Source organism: Elephantulus edwardii, unplaced genomic scaffold (assembly GCF_000299155.1).
Source record: "Elephantulus edwardii isolate Elephantulus edwardi_28Jun2011 unplaced genomic scaffold, EleEdw1.0 scaffold00111, whole genome shotgun sequence".
NCBI classification, from domain to species: domain Eukaryota; kingdom Metazoa; phylum Chordata; class Mammalia; order Macroscelidea; family Macroscelididae; genus Elephantulus; species Elephantulus edwardii.
Window position 1 is genome coordinate 10,380,612 of NW_006399861.1, and position 20,147 is coordinate 10,400,758.

The window sequence follows — 20,147 nt, forward strand, 5'->3', positions numbered from 1 at the left end:
AACACCATTTGTTAAAAAGGCTGTCATTTCTCCACTTCACTGATTTCATCTCCTTGTCAAAGATCAGTTGACCATAGATAGATGGGTTGATCTCTGGATTCTCAATACGGTTCCATTGATCTATGTCTCTGTCATTGTACCAGTACCATGCTGTTTTTGAAGGCCTGTCAGTTTGGAAGTGGATGGCCTTCCTATTCTGTCTTAATTTGAATGCTCACATTTAGAATAGTATCTGATAGACACATTTAAAAATATGGAATGCTAGGATGGCAAAATCTTTGGCCTTAGTTTCCTGTTTTTCTTTCTCTATGATGACTTCTTCTTACTCCCTCATTTAATTGGGATATGCAAGTTCTAGATCTTGACTTTTAATTTATGATCTCTCCCACAGACACCAGAGGACATGCAGTGATCATTCTTTCACCAGGGAGTAGTACGTCAGGCAAGGTACTTCATTGTCCTGAGGCTCCCTTTTCTGTGCTCTTGGGCTGTTTGTTACTGACCTGGCATTCAGGGGGGATCACAAGCACAATTTTACTCTTTTCAGGTGTAGGAGAAGGGACTCTCAGTTTCCAGAGGCCTTCTGAGAATTTTAGAGTCCTTGGTTCAGTTGTGATTGGTAGAGCACTCTCTTCTCTTCTGTAGGAGTTTTCAAATAAATCAGTCCAGCAGCTGACAGTTACTGATTGGGGAGGTTGTCACATACCACATGGACCCCGAGGGAGGTCTGTCTTATTGCTGTCAGAACCTTCTTTTCTCATATATTGACTGTGGGTGTAACTTCCAATAATGATGCCTGCTTCCTACCACAAAGCAGACTATAAGCAGTCCTCAATGCCAGCCCTGGACTGATCCCCACGGAGATCTGTCCATTTCTTTCTGTGGAGTGCACAGGAAGGCAAATAGAGTACTAACTCTGGGAAGAGACTGAACTTCTATAGCTTGCAGCCTAGGAATCAAAATTACTGCTATGTTGCGTTCAGATCCCTGTGGAGATTGTTGCTGTCAGTTACTCTGGCAGATCAGCAGTTGTGAGGGCAATTCTGCTCAAGATTCCTCTTTCCTAGCACATAACAACCTCTGCTAGCAGCACTGAACACTACCTGGAATTGGGGACAGACTAACCCTAACTGACCCCCGGGGAGGGTTATCATCTTGTTTCTGAAACCAGACCTATGGAATGCTGAGGGAGACATGGGAGACAGAGTACTGACTATTGGAGCAGTCTCCACTGAAGGAGACTTCTGTAGCAATTAACAGCAACTTGTAGGTGGCAATGTACAGATGGGGAGAGATTGTCCTACTGCAGCAAGCTCTCAGGAAGGCCAGAACCCCCATCCTCTTGCAATATGCTGGTTGTGAGTATAGCTTCCACTGTAGATGCTTGCTTCTTAACACACAGCAGCCACAGTAGTCCACAACACTGAAAATCGGAGCAGACTTAAAATGACTCCTCAAGAGGCCTGTTTTGTCAGTTTCAGAAGCCTGATGTATGGTATGTGTACAGAGAATAAAGCAGTGTACTGACTCTGAGAGCTGACTTTATTGCACAAGATTTCTGTCCAATTCATGGTAGCCTTGAAGCAGTTTGTGTCTGAGTTGGGGAGTTATTGGCACAATAATCCAGATGGATCCAGGTTGTGAGAGGTGGTGATTCTGTCTTGCTGATTTTAGAGCAGAAGCCTAAACCTATCTCTTCATATAGGGAGGGGCTGTGTGGTCAGGGAAGAGGGCCCCATCTTTGGGGCCACTACCCCAGTTCATGGCAACTGTCTAGAGGGAAGGGTGGGGAGAGTGGAGGAAGAGATTTTTCCTGTGCATGTACCTTGTTGATTTGTTGATTTTTAACAATGTGCAGTTCCCTGCTGTTTTCTTCTGCTGCCTGATCCCATCTCTCAAAGTGGAGTACTGTCTCCTTGTTATATTTGTGAGGGAGGGCCAGGCAGTGATGTTTTTGAGCTATAGCTCCCTAGAATCCTCTGAAATGCAGAAACCTTAATGCTGGCTACATGTATCAGTATTTTCCTTCTGACAGATACTCTTCCTATTCTAAATGATCCTTCCCTATTTTGCTGTTATAAAGAAATTCTTTTTAATATTTTTCTAAACATTTTAAAGTTAACTTTTCGTATTTAGTCCTTTTAAAAAATCTACCCAGCAGCTCTTTTTCTGTCTGAGTTGAAGTTCTTACCGTTACTTCTCATGCATAAGACTTGCAGGGGGCGTGCCATTAAATACATTGCAGATAGTCCTTAGGTCCAGGCTCCTTTACTCAGTATCCTTCCTTTCTCTTTTCCTTGATCATTCTCATTGAGTTCAAAACAAAGACCAGCCTTAGACCCCTTCTGTTAACTTCCTGTGTTCCAGGTAGCCAGCCAGCCACTAGCAGAAAGTGTGGTGTCCGGAAGGACTGACCCTCCACAGCTGGTGCTGGCCACAGCCAGGCAACACTGAGAGTAATGTAATAAGCACAGCATCTAGAAAAGCGTGGAAGTAGAGCTGTTTTGGTGTGCCATGTGTGATTATTACCCCCACAGAGGAACACACAAACACTTGATCTGACTAGGAAAGTAGAGTTGATTGCAGGAAAAGTGTGAGAGGACTGTAATTTTTTGTTATTGGTGTGTAAATTTCATCAGAGGTAAAATATATTTTCCTATAACCTTGATCATAAAATAACCTCTTTCTGCTCACAGCATTGTTAAAACTTTAAAGGGCACTTTGTTGGTATAGCCAACCCTCCAGAAGATTTTCAGAGGCTCTAAATCAAACAGCAGGAGATTGTACATCTTTTCCCCAAAGAGCATCTGGTGGATTTGAACAACAGCCTTTGGCTTAGCAAGTGCAGTTCCTACCACCAAGCCACCAGTGTGACCCTTAAAGAACACTTAATTTGGCAGTCAGAACACAGCACAGCTGGAATGCAGTGCAGCTTGAACACAGTGCAGCCAGAACGTAGTGCAGCCTGAATGCAGAACAGCTGTGAGATGGGCCTGACAGTTAGAATTTGAGTAAGGCCCCTGAGCATGCTCAGTTGGTGAGAGAGTCTGTGTGTCCCCACCTGGCGTGCATCTGCACACATGCCAGGCACCTCCACCACTCATGCTGGACACTGGCACCCACACCCATGCCCAGTGCCCACACCTATACCCATTCCTGGTGCCTGCTTCCATGCTCTGTGTCCCCTGCCTACCAGCACACTCCATGCCCACCACCCACCTCTATGCTCCACCCACTTCTATTCAGTGACTTCAAATCAAGAACCTATCATCACCTCAGGCATGAAAAACTCTATGACAGTAAAGTCACAAAAGAAGCAGGTTACCTTACACCCTACACAAGCCCAGAGAAAGTGACACAATGTCAGTGGGTTTCCTGAAGACAGAAAGTCTGATGGAACTTTCTAACACAGAATTTAAAAGAACAATGATTGAATATTTTCAATGGGTGAAAGACAAACTTGAAGAATTACAGGACACTGCAAACAAAAACCTGTAGGAGCTTAAAAAAACAATCGAAAACAATGCAGATAAAACAAATGAGAGACTAGAGGCTCTGGAAAAACAAGAAATTGTGATACAAAATATGAGGTCAAATGATGTAGATGCTGTCAACATGATGGAGGGACACAATAACAGAGTTGAAGAGATGGAGCATAGAATCAACGAAATGAAAGATAGGATTGTTGCCATTGATCTGCTAGAGCAAAAAGCAGACTCAAAAAGGAAAGAAAAAGAAGAAAACCTAAGAATAATGTGAGACACCATCAAAAGAAATAACATGTGCATTATCAGAATCCCAAAACAGGAAGAAGAAGCAACTAAAGGCTCTAAAACAGTTGTGGAAGAATTGCTAGAAGAAAACTTTCTAGGCATAATAAAGAATGGGAGAATAAATATTCAGGAAGCTGAGAGAACACCATATAGACTAGATCCCAAAAGAAAAACACCAAGGCATATTATAGTCAAATTTGCCAGAACCAAAGATAAGGATAGAATTCTGAAAGCAGATAAGGAGAAACAAAGAGTAACCTATAAGGGAGGGCAGATAAGATTAAGAGCCAATTTCTCAGCAGAAACCATGCGAGCAAGAAGACAGTGGAATGACATATATAGCATACTCAAGGAACATAACTGTCAACCAAGAAATTGTACCCAGCAAAATTGTCCAACAAATATGAAGGAGAGATCAAGATATTCTCAGAAAATCAGAACGTAAGGGAGTTTATAAAACCAAGACCAGCATTGCAGGAAACATTGAGAGAAACCTTCTTACAGAGGTGCCACAGAAATCAGGATGGACCATAGTAACTAGCAATAACACTAAAAAGAACTCAGCAGTCCACTGTAGCCTGCGCTGCAGCTGGGTGGTTTCTCCGGCCATTCGGCTCAGGCGCCAGGACACCCCTCTGTGTTCCTCGCCGCTTCGTCTCCCGCGGCCGCTGCGCACTTCCCAGGACACAGCACACACACCATGACGAAGAAAGACAAGAAGTCCTTTAACCAGAGCCTGGCCGAGTGGAAGCTCTTCATCTATAATCCCAACACCTGACAGTTCCTAGGGCGCACCGCCAAGAGTTGGGGTTTGATCTTGCTCTTCTACCTAGTCTTCTATGGCTTCTTGGCTGCTCTCTTCACATTCACAATGTGGTTCATGCTCCAGACACTGAATGATGAAGTTCCCAAATACCGCGACCAGATTCCCAGTCCAGGACTTATGGTTTTTCCAAAACCAATGAGCGCCTTGGGATATTCATTCAGTGTGTCTGACACACAGTCCTATGAAGGATACATTAAAGACCTTGACCGTTTTCTCAAGTCATGTAGTCCAGAAGAACAGAAGAGCCTCACAGTGTGTCCTGAAGGAATACTTTTTGAACAAAAGGGCCCTGTTTATTCTGCATGTCAGTTTCCTCTGGATTTACGTAAAGACTGCAGTGGCTTGATGGATCTTAACTATGGCTATTCCAAAGGAAACCCTTGTGTTCTTGTGAAAATGAACCGAATAATTGGATTAAAGCCTAAAGGAGAACCGAAGATGGTACGTACATCAAAGAATGACACATGTATCAACATGCCCTTCCGCGGGAAATATAGACTTAAAATATTTTTCGTATTATGGGAAAAAATTACATGTGGGGTATCTGCAGCCAATTGTTGCTGTCCAGGCATTCTTTGATCCTCTTAACGTTACCAAGAAAGAAGCCACATTTGACTGCAAGATAGAGGGAGCATCCAACCTGAAAAACGAGGATGATCGTGACAAATTTTTAGGACGGGTTACATTCAAAATCACAGTGAATGCATAGTCTGAGTAGGATGTCTGTACAGAGTAAATGTTGTGTTATTTGTCCCCACTTTGCATCAGCTGGACCTACCATTCTAGAATTATGAGACCACCCTGGAGAAAGGTGGGTGGTACGTGACACTGGGGTGACACCTTCATGTGCTTCCAGATCACACTGTCCGATGTCCTCTGAAATAACTGCCTGTTGCCTCTGCTGCCCTTTGAACCAGTGTACAGACGCCATATTAGGAACAGGGAAATACCTGATCAAGATCAATATGATGGGGGTCTTTTCCTCTTTTTGTGTGGTTTAACTGCCAAGTGTTTAAAGTTTAATGTGCTGTGCTGTGTAAATATTGTATGGCTATAACACTGGTTAACTGTCCTTTGATGCCAACACAATTTTTAGGGATAAAACGATAAAAGAAATGGTACTTGACCAACATCAAGTGACTTTATAGCTGCAATCAGTGGGTGTGGTGTGTGGAGACCCCAGAACTTATGTGTGCACAAGGAGGGCAAAGGAAAAAAAAAGTGCGTTGGAAAGTGTTAAAAAAAAAAAAAAGAAAAAGAACTCAACACAATGATAGCAATAAAACCATGCCTCTCAATAATCACACTGAGTATAAATGTTTTGAATGCACCACTGAAGAAAAAAAAAAGTAGCAGATTGGATAAAAAAACCAAAATCCATCAATATACTGTCTATAAGAGACATACCTGAAAAATGAAGATAAAGACAGAAAAATGAAGATAAAAGAGTGGAAAAAATATATTAAGCAAATGGCAACCAGAAAAAAGTAGGAGTAGTGATATTAATCTCAAATAAAATAATTCAGTGCCAAAAACTATTACAAAGGACAAGGAAGATCACTACATAATGCTTAAAGGATCAATAGAACATGAGGACATAGAAATAATAAATACATATACACCAAATGATAGACCTACCAAATATATAAAACAAACTTTAACAAAACTGAAAAAAAGAAATAGACAACACTGCTATAGTACTTGGAGACTTCAGTACACCACTCTCAAGAAAAGATAGAACTACCAGAAAGAAACTCAACAAAAATGCTGAAGAATTAAACCACACAATTAAACCAACTTGATCTCATAGATATTTATAGGCTAATGCATCCAAAAAGAACACAGTACACCTTCTTCTCCAATGTGCATGGAACATTCTCGAGAATAGAACATTACTTGGGCCACAAGGCAAGCATCAATAAATTAAAAAACAAAGAAATCATACAGAGCAGCTTCTCAGACCAAAATGCTATAAAATTAGAAATTAATAGCCAGAGGATAAAGGAGAAAAAAAACATATATTTGGAAATTGAACAACACCTTGCTTGACCATGAGTGTGTGCTAGAAGAAATAAAAACTGAAATTAAAAAATTTCTTGAAACAAAAGACAATGGAAACACAACTTACCAAAACCTCTAGGAAATAGCCAAAACAGTAATCAGAGGTCAAATTATAGCAATAAGCAAACACATCAAAAAGCGGGCGGGGGGGGGAAGGATCATTGAATCTCTAAGTCAACATCTACAACAAATTGAAAAAGAACAGCAAGAAAACCTGACACACTCTAAAAAAATCCCACAAATTATAGAGCAGAAATAAATGAAATAGAAAACAGAAAAATAATTGAAACCATAAATAAAACAAGGACTTGGTTCTTTGAAAAGATCAATAAAATTGACCAACCATTAGCAAAAGTAAAAAAGGAAAATGTACAAATAATCCAAATAAAAGAAGAAACAGGCAACATCACAACAGAACCAACTAAAATAAATAGGCTAACAATGAAATATTATGAAAACTATACTAAAACAAATATGGAAACCTAGAGGAAATGGACATATACTTAGAAATTCACAACCTACCTAAACTGACACAAACTGAAATTGAACACCTGAACAGACCCATTACAAAAGAAGAAATTGAAAAGGTAATAAAACAATTTTCAGCCAAAAAAAAAGCCCTGGACCACATGGTTTTACAAGTGAATTTTAGTAAACATTCAGAGAATAACTATCACCAATTCTACATCAACAATTTCAGAAAATAGAAAAAGATAGAATTCTCCCAGACTCATTCTATGAAGTAAACATATCCTTGATACCAAAGCCAGGTAAAGACACCACCAATATAGAAAACTAGAGGTCAATATTTCTCATAAACACAGATGCAAAAATCCTGAATAAGATCCTGGCCAATAGAATCCAATGATACATTAAAAAAAAATTCACCATGACCAAGTGAGTTTCATAACAGGTATGCAAGGATGGTTCAACATAAGAAAAACAATCAATGTAATTCATCATATAAACAAAGCAAAGAATACGAACCACATCACCCTATCAACTGATGCAGAAAAAGCCTTGGACATAATCCAACACACTTTCCTGATTAAAACACTCAAAAAAATAGGATTAGAGGAGAACTTCCTCAACATAGTAAAAAGTATATAAGCAAACCCAAGAGCCAACTTTGTTCTCAATGGAGTGAGATTAAAGGTATTCCCTTTGAGAACAGGAACTAGACAAAGATGCCCACTATCACCTCTCCTATTCAATATTGTTTTGGAAGTCTCAGCAATAGCAGTAAGACAAGAGAAGAAAATAAGAGGTATCCAAATTGGCAAAGAGTGGGTAAAATTATCTCTCTATGCCGATGATATGTTAGTATTCTTAGAAAACCCTAAAGACTCAGCAAGAAAACTATGGGACATAGTTGATTAATTTAGCAAAGTGACAGGATACAAGATCAACATACAAAAATCACTGGATTTCTCTACAGTGACAAAGAGAATACAGAACAGGAGGTATGAAAAACAATAACCATCAAATAGGTAACCACAAGATTAAATACTTGGAAATAAATCTAACCAGAAATACAAAGGATCTATTCAGAGAAAATTACAAAACATTACTACAAGAAATAAAAGGGGACCTGAAGAAATGGAAGAATCTACTTTGCTCATGGATAAGAAGACTCAGTATTTTTGAAAATGACAGTATTATCAAAGGCAATTTACATTTTCAATACAATCCCAATACAAATGCCAATTCCATACTTCAATGAGATAAAAAAGGCAGTCTCCAGTTTCATTTGGGATGGAAAGAGGCCCAGAATAAGCAAAACACTCCTTAAAAAGAGAAACAAGGTAGGAAGCATCTCACTCCCTGATTTCAAATCCTTCTATACCACTGTGGTAGTCAAGACAGCATGATACTGGCACAATGACAGACACATAGATCAATGCCGTAGAATTGAGAACCCAGAAATCAGCGCATCTACCTATGGGCAACTGATTTTTGACAAGAAGATGAAATCAGTTAAGTGGGGAAATGACAGCCTTTTTAACAAATGGTGTTGGCAAAACTGGAAAACTATCTGTAGAAAACTCAAGCAAGATTCACACCTCACTTCTTACACAAAAACCAACTCAAAGTGGATCGTGGACCTAGTACTAAAACCAAGGACTCTAAACTTCATTAGAGGAAAGCTTGGAAGAACTCTAGAAGCCCTAATCCACAACATAAACAGTCTTCCAAGAATCAGATCCCTATGCACATCCAAACATTTCTCCAACAAGAATAAAAGGGAAGCCACAGACTGGGGAAAAAATATTTGGTAATGATAATGTCTGATAAGGAATTTATATTTAGAATTTATCTAATACTTGAGCACCACAACAAGATAACAGTAAACAACCCTAACTGCAAAATGGGCACAGCATATGGACAGACACCAAAGAAGACATTCAGATGGTAAACAAACACATGAAAAGTGCTCAAAATCCCTAGCTCTAAGAGAGATACAAATCAAAATAACTATGAGATATCATCTCATCCCAGTAACAATAGCAAAATTCAAGAAAGCTACAAACAACAAATGCTGGCAAGGTTGTGGAGAAACTGGAACCTTGATTTAAAAGAAGATAATACAAAACCCCCAGATCAAACAAAGTTCTTTCTTGAAAGTTTTGAACAGAATCTCATAGGAGCCTAACCTGTGTTTTCCCTAGGAGCAAGTGTTCTGTATTCACTATTCCATTTTTATGGCAACTTTATGGAATGTAACTGTTTTGAATGATGAGAGTCAGCTGTATTTTAGAGAAATGACTTAGTCCTGGCTCCTGAGAATAGAAGCAGCACCCCTACTTCTCAATATTTCGTGTGTGTGTGTGTGTGTGTGTGTGTGTGTGTGTGTGTATGTGTGTGGTCAAATAAACTAGAAAAAAGTTGTGTTTTATATGTCTTTGTTGGAAATTCACAATATATTACCATGTTAAACATGTATATAGTCTGCAGTAATAAAGGAAATAAATTCTTTTTCCTACTGTTTCACAAACGAATTTGCTTACAGAATCTGTTTAGTGCCCAGTGTTTCTTGGCACCTAGTGAGCATTTTGATGAACAGAATTGAGAAGTGCATCCACCCAGACTTCAGAGGCTGGGGAATCTCATGGCCCACACAGCAGGAGGGAACAATGGGGAAACTTTCTAGTACTGTGCAGTTTTAAGGACTAGAATGCAAGGAAGGACCAGAAAGGTTTGTGGTTTGTGGTTTTTTGTTTGTTTGTTTGGTTTTTACTATGTTTTTTTGAAAATTTCCACAGCAATTTAGGTTCTTGTGCAATTATTTTATACATATTGTTCAGTGACATGGGTTACATCCCACCAAATGAGAGAACATTCTCATTTTCATTCTGATTGTTCTGTTTCTATTAATTATTTTCCATGTGCCCTTACCTTCTCATCTTTGTTTTGTAATATTGTTGACCATTCAGCACGCATGTTAGTAGCACTCAAAATACATAGTGCATTAGGAAAATCTACTGTCAAGGACCTCTGAAGATGCCAAACAACAAGGATGTCTATTTAAAGCTAAGGTGTGCCAAGGGTTTTTCGGTTACTTGCTGTTCAATAAGTATGACAGAAGAAGAATCAATGCCTTTGAATTATGGTGTTGGAGAAGAGTATTGAATGTACTATACACTCCCAAAAAAACAAGGAAGTATTTTTTGGAAGACATGCAACCAGGGAGCTCCTTAAGGGCAAGGATGGTGATAATTTTTTTTTCACATACTTTAGACATGTAGCAAGTTCTTGGAAAAAGGCATCCTGCCGGCAAAGATAGAGAGCTAAAGAAAGAAAGGAAGATCCTCAATAAGTTGAACTGAAACAGTGATTAGGCTCAAGCATATCAGAGATCTTGAGGAAGTGACAGGATAGGACAAAGTTCAGATCTTTTGTTCATAGGGTCACTATGAGTTGTAGCCCATTTGATGGCCTCTAACAACATAACATCAAGTTGAATTTTTTTTTCCAAGTTGAATTTTTTTTAAATATTTATTGAGTGCTGTTTATCAGTTGTTGTCCCAAGGTAGTAGAAACAATTGGGGATCTGCATTACTACTGAGTAATTGGACGTTTTGTTTACCTGGAGACACCTCAGAAGACAAGCCTGGCAATCTGCTTCTGGAAAACCATCTGTTGAAAACCCTGTGGAGCCATTTCTGCTCTGCCGCTTGCAAGGCTGTCATGAGTTGAGATTGACTTAGCACTAGCTGGCTCACTCTGAGCTAGGCATTGTGTTAGGCACTCTGCTTGCATTATGTATGTTCGTCTTGTTGTGCCCTCAAGTTGGAACCGACCCATAGGCTGTCCTCCAGCGGCTTTTCACAGGCAGTTAATTGCACAGGAGAAGAGAACACATCCTTCTTCTAGAGCAGCTGGTAGATTTGAACCACATGCCTTTGCGATTGTACTTGGCAGCTTCTTAGCAAATCTACAAATTAGGGATCCAATGCCTTGCAAATACAAATAATCTTAACCAAAACCTCACGGCCAATGAGTGCAGAGTTAGGACTCTAGCCCAAGGTTCTCAGACTCTACTGCTCATTCGTTTTTTTTTCTGTGATTTCTGCCTCTTTAATAATACTAGGAAAAATTAATATGCTTGCATCCTAAAGGAGCAAAGTATCATTTCTTAGATATAGCAACAGAGATGCAGCTTACAGCTCTACTGTTTCATGACTCAGAATTGCTCTTCTAATTCATGCTACATGTTCTTCATTCATTCTATTGCAATTGTAGTTCTTAAGTGCTTGTGTTGCATATGTTGGTGTTGTTCAAGTTGAATTTTTAAAGAAGCAGAGTAATCCTGGGTAATATCTTTCTTTTGTGAGCCAATTTGTTATTTAGCTACAGTGTGGCCTTAGCGCCTAGGGTGGAGTCAAGTTTAAACATTATTTCAGGACAGTACTCTCAGGGAGTTTCTGGTCTCAACTCATCCAGTAAGTCTGGTTTTTGTTTGCTCTTTTAAGCATTTGAAGTTAATTTTCTCTCATTTTATCAGGCTCCATCTGATGTGATCCAGATGGTTAGTAACAGTAACCAGGCACCATCTAATTATTTTTGTTCATTTAGACTGTGACTCCTGTCAGCTACAGACATACTTTGGAAAGATTGCAAGTTGGATTCCAGACCAACACTACAGTTAATATCACAATAAAGTGATTTTGGGTTTCCCACTGCATATCAAAGTTATGTTTATACAGTACTGGAGTTAATTATGTGTACAATAGGGTTGTTGTTGTTGTTATGTGCCATCAAGTTGCTTGCGACTCATAACGACCCTATGTACAACAGCCCTAAACTCCACTCTGTCCTGTGCCAATTGCACCGTCTCTGATACACCCATCCCGATTACTCTAGTCACTGAATCAATCCACCTCATAGAGGGCCCTTTCCCTCCTGCGCTGTCCCTCCACCCTCCCAAGCATGATGTCCCTCTCCAAGGACCGTTCTCTCCTTACATGTCCAAAGTATGTTAGATGGAGCCTCAGAATCCTTGCCCCCAGGGAGCTGCCCGGTTTGACCCTTTCCAGAATGAATCTGTTAGTTTTCCTAGCAGTCCATGGTACCCTCAATACTCTTCTCCAACACCACAGCTCAAAGGCATCATTCTCCTTCTACCCTCCTTAGTCACTGTCCAACTCTCTGATGCATAACAAGTGATTGCAAAGACCATGGCCTATATCAGACACACCTTAGTCTCCAGAGAGACACCATTGCTCTTCAGTACTTTGGAGAGGTCCCTAACAGCAGACTTTCCCATGGCAATGCACCTTTTAATTTCCTGGCTGCTGGTGCCAAGACTGTTGACTGTGGAGTCAAGCAAACTAAAGCTGTGTACAATCTCAATCTCTTCACCATCCATCCTGATGCTGACAATTGGTCCATGGTGACAATAGGGTTACGACACAAAAAATCTTCTAAGAATTGCCAAAATGTGATGCAGAGATATGAAATGAGCACATGCTGTTGGAAAAAAATGGTGCCAGTGAGCTTCCTTTGATGCAGGATACCCACAAGCTTGACTTTTCTAATAAAAACTCCAGTATCTTTGCAGTTTCTCCTTTGAGTTTTTGTTTTCTTCTTTCTCTTTTGCTCCAGATTAATAGAGCCCAAGGATTGTATTGCAGATGGTCACTCAAACTTTTTAAGACCCTAGACCCTATCCATGTAATCAGAATGTAGAACATAGACTTTATGAACTAGAATTAATCCAGCTGACTAAATTGTCCTTTAAAATTATGTATTTTCAAAAAAGGATTTGGTGGGTGAGTAGGCCTCATGGGTGGAAGGTCGGTTTGTTATTTTCGTATAGTTGGTGACTCCTTTCTTGCCAACAGAGAGGCTGTTTCTGCCTCAAGATAGTTGGACTGAGCATTTCTCCTGCTGGAGACAGTGTTAGGGGATGGGATAGTAGAAGGGTACTGGGATGTCATGAGGGCCATGATGCCAACAGGTTATTTATGAGCACTAATTGTGGGCAGAGATAATATGGCTGCGCCAGATAAGGGTAATGTCTGAGGCCCCTGCAAGCCCTACACTGACCTTCAAGGAGAAGGACCTGAGAGAGAAAACCAGATCTCCAATCCCTGGCTCTCCTGGTAGCCAATCTGGCTCTGTGTGCTCCCCAGGAGCACAAACTCTGGGCATTGCCATGGGCTGTTATAATGAGTCTACAATGGAGCTTGGTAACATGAATCATTGTGGCATTGAATCAGATGCAGTCACTAAAATGAGAGGGAAAGGCTATCAGAGATGATTGCTGGAAATCTCACTTCATGTAAAATGGCATGCCTTTCTTTATTCTTGAAAATGTACCTGTGGAGATATGTGTGCAGAAGGTATTTTGTCATAATGATAGTGGTGAATGACAAGGGAAAGGTAGATACAGTGGGGTTGGACCCTTGAGGCTTGCACTTTACCTGCATGCACTGTTCTAGCTGGTGGGCAGGATCCTGGGCTTGGCTCTGCCACTCAGGAACTTTTTGAGTTTGAATAATGTAAAGACTTATCTGAATCCTAGCTCTCTCACCTGTGTGACTGTCTTGTGAGGGGTCACTTAGGTCACAGAGGACCAGAGTGTGTGACACACATAAACCATAGAGAAAAGAGAAGGACACTGGGGGACATTCGTATGAAGTACTCTGTTCCTCAAAAACTAGCATAAAGAGAGTGAAAATGAGAGGGAGAGGGAGTAAAATGTGCAACAATGAATAACTGAAAATCTTACTTCTCTATAAACATTTATTAAAATCACAAATAAAATAAAAAAATAAAAATAGAGTGAAAAGGCAAGATACCAAATGGAAGAAATAATTTTGTAATCCAAAGAACCAAAACAGTGACACAACCCAGAATAGGTGAAGACTCTCTGTAACTGGATGAGAAAAGACAATGTTTCAGTTAAAAAAAAAAATAAATGAGCGAACATCTTGAATGAACTCCTTCCAGGAGAAGAAGATGCTCTTGTTGTTAATTGCTGTTAAGTTGACCACAACTCATAGTCACTCTTTGAACAACAGATATAAACCTTGAACAATCCTGTGCCATCCTTACTATCTCTGCCATGCTCAGGCACATTGTTTTAGTGACTGTGTCTGTTCATCTTGCTGAGCTCTGGTGGTGTAGTCCTCAGGGAGTTGTGTGGCTAAGTGGCTAACTAGAAGGCTGAGCCTTTCCGGCTGTTTGAGTCCACCAGCAACTCCTCAGGAGGAATATAGGTAGTCTCCTCCCATGCATTTTACAGCCCCTGAATAACTGCTAAAGGTTCAGCTATGAGTTGTTTTGAGAGAGAGTAAGAGAGAGAGAGAGAGAGAGGTCAGATTTCATCATCAGTCAGGATAATGCAAATTGATAGCAATGGAGAAGTCTGACAAAACCAATGACTGATGAGGACGTGGAACATAGATATTCAAATACTTCTCTGTGGGTGTAAATTGGCAAGCATTGCTGAAGTGAGCCTGGTGACCTTATGAATCAGTGTTTCCACTCCTGGTGTGTACTCTGGGGAGGCTCTTGCTCCTAAGTTCTGTGGGATCTGCATTCTAGTGTTCCTGCCCTTCTGGGCCTTTCCACATTGTTCCAGAGAGTCTATGTAGTCAGTTTCAGACAAGAGTGGTGCTACACAGAGACCAAGATTGGCTCATTAAAAGGATGTAGCTAAGGAAGGAAAATTAAGAAACTCTCAGAATTATGTGAGACACCATCAAGAGGAATAATATATGTATAATTGGAATTCCAATTAAGGTATGCCTAATCCAGGCCGTGGTCTTTGTAATTACTTGTTATGCTTCAGAGAACTGGACAATGAGTAAGGATGAAAGAAGAAGAAGAATTGATGCCTTTGAGTTGTGGTGTTGGAGAGGAGTCTTGAACATATCATGGACTGCCAAGAAAGCAAATAGGTCTGACATGGAGAGGGTGAAGCCAAGATTCTCCTTGGAGGCTAGGATTTTGAAGCTCCATCTCACATAATTTGAGCATGGGGCCAGGAGAGTGGACCTTGGAGAGCAACATCGTGCTTGAAAAGATAGAGGGACAGTGCCAGCAAGGAAGACTCCGAAGAGATGGAGTAATACAGTAACTGGGGCATTGGAAGTTGGTGTGCCAGAATTAGTGAGACTGGCTCAGGACATAGCAGGGTTCAGAGCTGCTGTACATATGGTCACCATGGGTCACAGGTGACTTGACAGCATATAACAAACAACAATTGGAATTCCAGAATAAGAAGAAAGAAAAGAGGGCACTGAAAAAAATTATAAAAGAGTTACTAGAAGAAAACTTTACAGATATCAAGAGAAATGAAAAAAATATGATTCAAAAAGCTGAGAAAACTGTAAATAGAATAAATTCCAGTCGAAAGACATCAAGGCATTGTTGAGGGAGCTCTGATGGCAAGGAGCTGTGCTGCAGTCCCGAGGCATGTGGTTCAAGGCCACCAGCCACTACACGGGAGAAGGATGATGTATCATAGCCAGATGTTCCAGAATCAAAAATAAGGAGAGAATTCTGAAAGCAGCAAAAATTGAATAATTACTTACAAAAGAGAACTGATAGATTAAGAGTGATTTCTCAGCAGAAACTATGCAAGAAAGAAGACAATGGAATGACATATTCAGAACACCTAAAGAGAATAGCTGCCAACTGAGAAGCTTGTACTTTGTAAAACTCTCCACAAATATAATGGAAAGATAAGGGAATTCTCAGAAAAATGGGAACTAAGGGAGTTTGTTAAAACAAGACCAATGCTGCAAGAAATACTGAAGAAAGTCCTTCCTGCACATGCATCACCGAAAAGTGGATAGATCAAAGTAACCAGCATCAACACAGTAAAGAACCAAACAAAACGACAGCAATAAAACCTTGCCTCTTGATAATCCTACTGAACATAAGTCGTTTAAATAGGCTAGTAAGAGAAAAAGAGTAGTAGATTGGATTAAGAAAACCAATAACACACAATCCATCAATATGCTGTCTACAAGAGATATACCTTCTGACAGAACGTCAGCCATGATGGAATGGCAGCCCTGACAGAATGGCACAGCAATGAAATGCAGCAGTGAGATGGACAGCTAGAATTTTAATGAGAAAAGTCAAAAGCAACTGACTACACAGGGAGCTGGTTCCTGATGCCAGGCACACACCAGGGAGTTGCTTGGTGATACCAGGTGTGCTCCAGGAAGCTGCTTGCTGACATGATACATGTGCCAGGGATCTGCTGATGCACGCACCAAGGAACGACATGCCAGGGAACAACATGCCTGGGCAAGCAGGAAAGCTGGAATTTGAGTGAGTGTAAGCCCAGACTCCAATCCATTATCACCAGCATGGGTATGGAACTTCGGTCCTGATGTCGCCATTCCATGCCCCAAACATCACTCCTGACGCACACCAGAAGCAATGCTGGAACTTGAATGAGGCACTTAGTGGGGGGTCACTGCTGTTTGGCTGGATCACGAGGGTCCCCTTAAGCCCAATCAGAAGAAGTGAGACAGCTGGAGCTCATTCTTGAAAGGAAAACCAAGGCTTCCCGGTTTTCCAATCAGACCTCTGTGCTCTGCCTTGTGTTTCCTCATGTCTAGTCTATCAGACACCTTTAGCCAGAGAACCTTGGGCTATCCAAGCTGTAGCAGTTGACTGACAGAGTAGGCAGCCTTCCTCTATTGAACTGAGAGAAACCCAAGCACGGTAGCTGCCACACATTCCTTTGGAGCAGTGACTATCACCTCAGACATTAAAAACTCTACCACAGCAATGTTATATAGGAAGCAAGCTTTATCACATCTATACAAGCCCAATGAAAGATGTCACTCCAAAAAAGTGACAAAGTATCAATGGAATTCCTGAAGCTAGAACGTCTGATGAAACTTTCTGATACAGAATTTTTTTTTTAAAAAAACCCAACCAAAACAATGATTGAATATTTTCAATGGGTGAAAGACAAACTTGAAAATTACAGGACACTGCAAGCAAAAACCAAGAGGATCTTTAAAAAAACAATACAAAACAGTGCAGATAAAACAAACGATGCATGAGAGGCTCTAGAAAAACAAGAAACCACAATTCAAAATATGAGGACCAATGTTTCAGATGCTGTCAACATGATGGAGGGACAAAATAACAGAGTTGAAGAGATGGAGCACAGAATCAGTGAAATAGAAGATAGAATTGTTACCACTGATCTGTTAGAGCAAAAAGCAGAATCAAAAAGGAAAGAAAAAGAAGAAAACCTAAGAATAATGTGGGACACTATCAAGAGAAATAACATGTGCATTATCAGAATCCAAGAACAGGAAGAAGCAAGTACAGGCACTGAAAAAGTTATGGAAGAATTACTAGAAGAAAACATCCCAGGCTTAATAAAGAATCAGAGAGTTCAAGAAGCGGAGTGAACACCATATAGAATAGACCCTAAAAGAAATACACCACGGCAAATCATATTTGCCACCATAGTCAAATTTTCCAGAACCAAAAATAAAGAGAGGATTCTGAAAACAGCAAGGAAGAAACAAAGAATAACCTATAAGGGAGAACAGATAAGATTAAGAGCCAATTTCTCAGCAGAAGCCATGCGAGCAAGAAGACAGTGGAATGAGACATATCAAATACTCAAAGAACACATCCGTCAACCAAGAATACTATGCCCAGCGAAATTGTCCATCAAATATGAAGGAGAGATCAAGATATTCCCAGAGAAGCAGAACCTAATGAATTTGTAAAAAGAAGACCAACATTGCAGGGAACATTGAGAGACAACTTCTTACAGAGGTGCCACAGAAATCAGGATGGACCAAAGTAACTAGCAACAACACCACAAAGAACTGAACACAATGATAGTAATAAAACCATGCCTCTCAATAATCACACTGAATGTGAATGGTTTGAATGCACCACTGAAGAGAAAAATAATAGCAGATTGGATAAAAACCAAAATCCATCAATATGCTGTTTACAAGAGACACACCTGAAAAGTGAATATAAAGAAATAATAAAAATAAAAGGGTGAGGGAAAATATACTAAGCAAATGGTAACCAGAAAAAAGCAGAAGTAGTGATATTAATTTCTGATAAAATAAATTTCAATGCAAAAACCACTACAATGGACAAGGAAGGTCACTACATAATGTTTAAAGTCAATAGAACATGAGGACATAAAATAATAAATATGCAACAAATAAAAGACCTGCAAAATATATAAAAGAAACATTAAGAAAACTGAAAAAGGAAACAGAGAACACTACTATAGCACTTGGAGGCTTCAATAAACCACTCTCAAGAAAAGATAGAACTACCAGAAAGAAACTCAGCAAAGATGCTGAATAATTAAACCATGCAATAAACCAACTTGATCTCATAGATCATAGGCTAATACATAAAAACCCCCAAAGCACAGAACACTTATTTCTCCAATGTGTGGAATGTTCTCCAAAATAGATTACATTTTAGGCCACAAGGAAAGCATCAGTAAATAAAAAAACATAAACTTAAAACAAAGCATCTTCTCAGACCAAAATGCTACAAATTAGAAATTACTAACAAGGGGATAAAGGAGAAAACACCATTTGGAGGTTGAACAACACCTTGCTTAAACATGACTGAGTACTAGAGGAAATAAAAAGAATGAAATTAAAAAGTTCCTTGAAACAAATTACAATGAAAACACAACTTACCAAAACTTCTGGGAAACCGCCAGCTGTAATCAGAGGTCAACTTATAGCAATAAGCAAACACATCAAAAGACAGGAAAAAATTACTATTGACTCTAATTCAACATCTCCAACAAATTGAAAAAGAACAGCAAGAAAATTCAACACCCTCTAGAAAAAAGACAGAATTGTAACTATTAAAGCAGAAATAAAGGAAATAGAAAACAGAAAAACAATTCAAACCATAAACAAAATGAGGACTTGGTTCTTTGAAAAGATCAATAAAACTTGACTAATCACTAGCAAAACTAACAAAGGAAAAGACACAAATAATCTGAATAAAATATGAAAGGGGCAATGTCACAATAGAAGCAACTAAAATAAAAAGGTTAACATTGGAATATTATGAAAAACTATACTCAAACAAATATGGAAACCTAGAGGAAATGGACATATACTTAGAAATTCACAGCCTACCTAAACTGATACAAACTGAAATGAAACACCTGAACAGACCCATTAGAAAAGAAGAAATTGAAAAGGTAAGAAAACAATTTCCAGCCAAAAAAAAGCCCTGGACCAGATGGTTTTACAAGTGAATTTTATCAAGCATTCAGAGAACAACTGTCACCAATTCTACATCAACAATTTCAAAAAACAGAAAAAGATAGAATTCTCCCAGACATATTCTATGAAGCAAACATATCCTTGATACCAAATCCAGGTAAAGACACCACCAAAATAGAAAATTATAGGCCAATATCTCTCATGAACTTAGAAGCAAAAATCCTGAATAAGATCCTGTCCAATGATACATAAAAAAAATAATTCACCATAACAGGTTTTCATAACAGGTATGCAAGAATGGTTTAACAGAAGAAAAACAATCAATGTAATTCATCATATAAACAAAGCAAAGACCAGGAACCACATGATCCTATCAATTCATGCAGAAAGCCTTGGACAAAATCCAACACACTTTCCTGATTAAAACACTAAAAAAAAAAAATCAGATTAGAGGAGAACTTCCTCAATATAGTAAAAAAGTATATACGAAAACTAGAGGACCAACATTGTTCTCAATGGAGTGAGATTAAAAGCATTCCTTTTGAGAATAGGAACTAGGCAAGAATGCCCACTATCACCTCTCCTATTCAATATTGTATTGGAAGTCTTAGTGATAGTAATAAGAGAAGGAAATAAGAGATATCCAAATTGGCCAAGAGGAGGTAAAATTATCTCTCTATGCAGATGATATGTTAGTATACTTGTTGTTGTTATGTGCCATCGAGTCGTTTCCGACTCATAGCGACCCTATGCACAACAGCTCTAAACCCT

The 20,147-nt window shown here is 39.5% G+C and overlaps 1 protein-coding gene and 1 pseudogene across 7 annotated transcripts in view; both read left to right on the forward strand.

Moving 5' to 3' along the window:
- Window positions 1-20,147, forward strand: part of CAMK2B (calcium/calmodulin-dependent protein kinase II beta) — a 241,961-nt gene that overhangs the window by 54,784 nt on the left and 167,030 nt on the right. The gene's annotated exons all lie outside the window — the stretch shown is intronic.
- Window positions 4,474-5,308, forward strand: LOC102854028 (annotated as a pseudogene).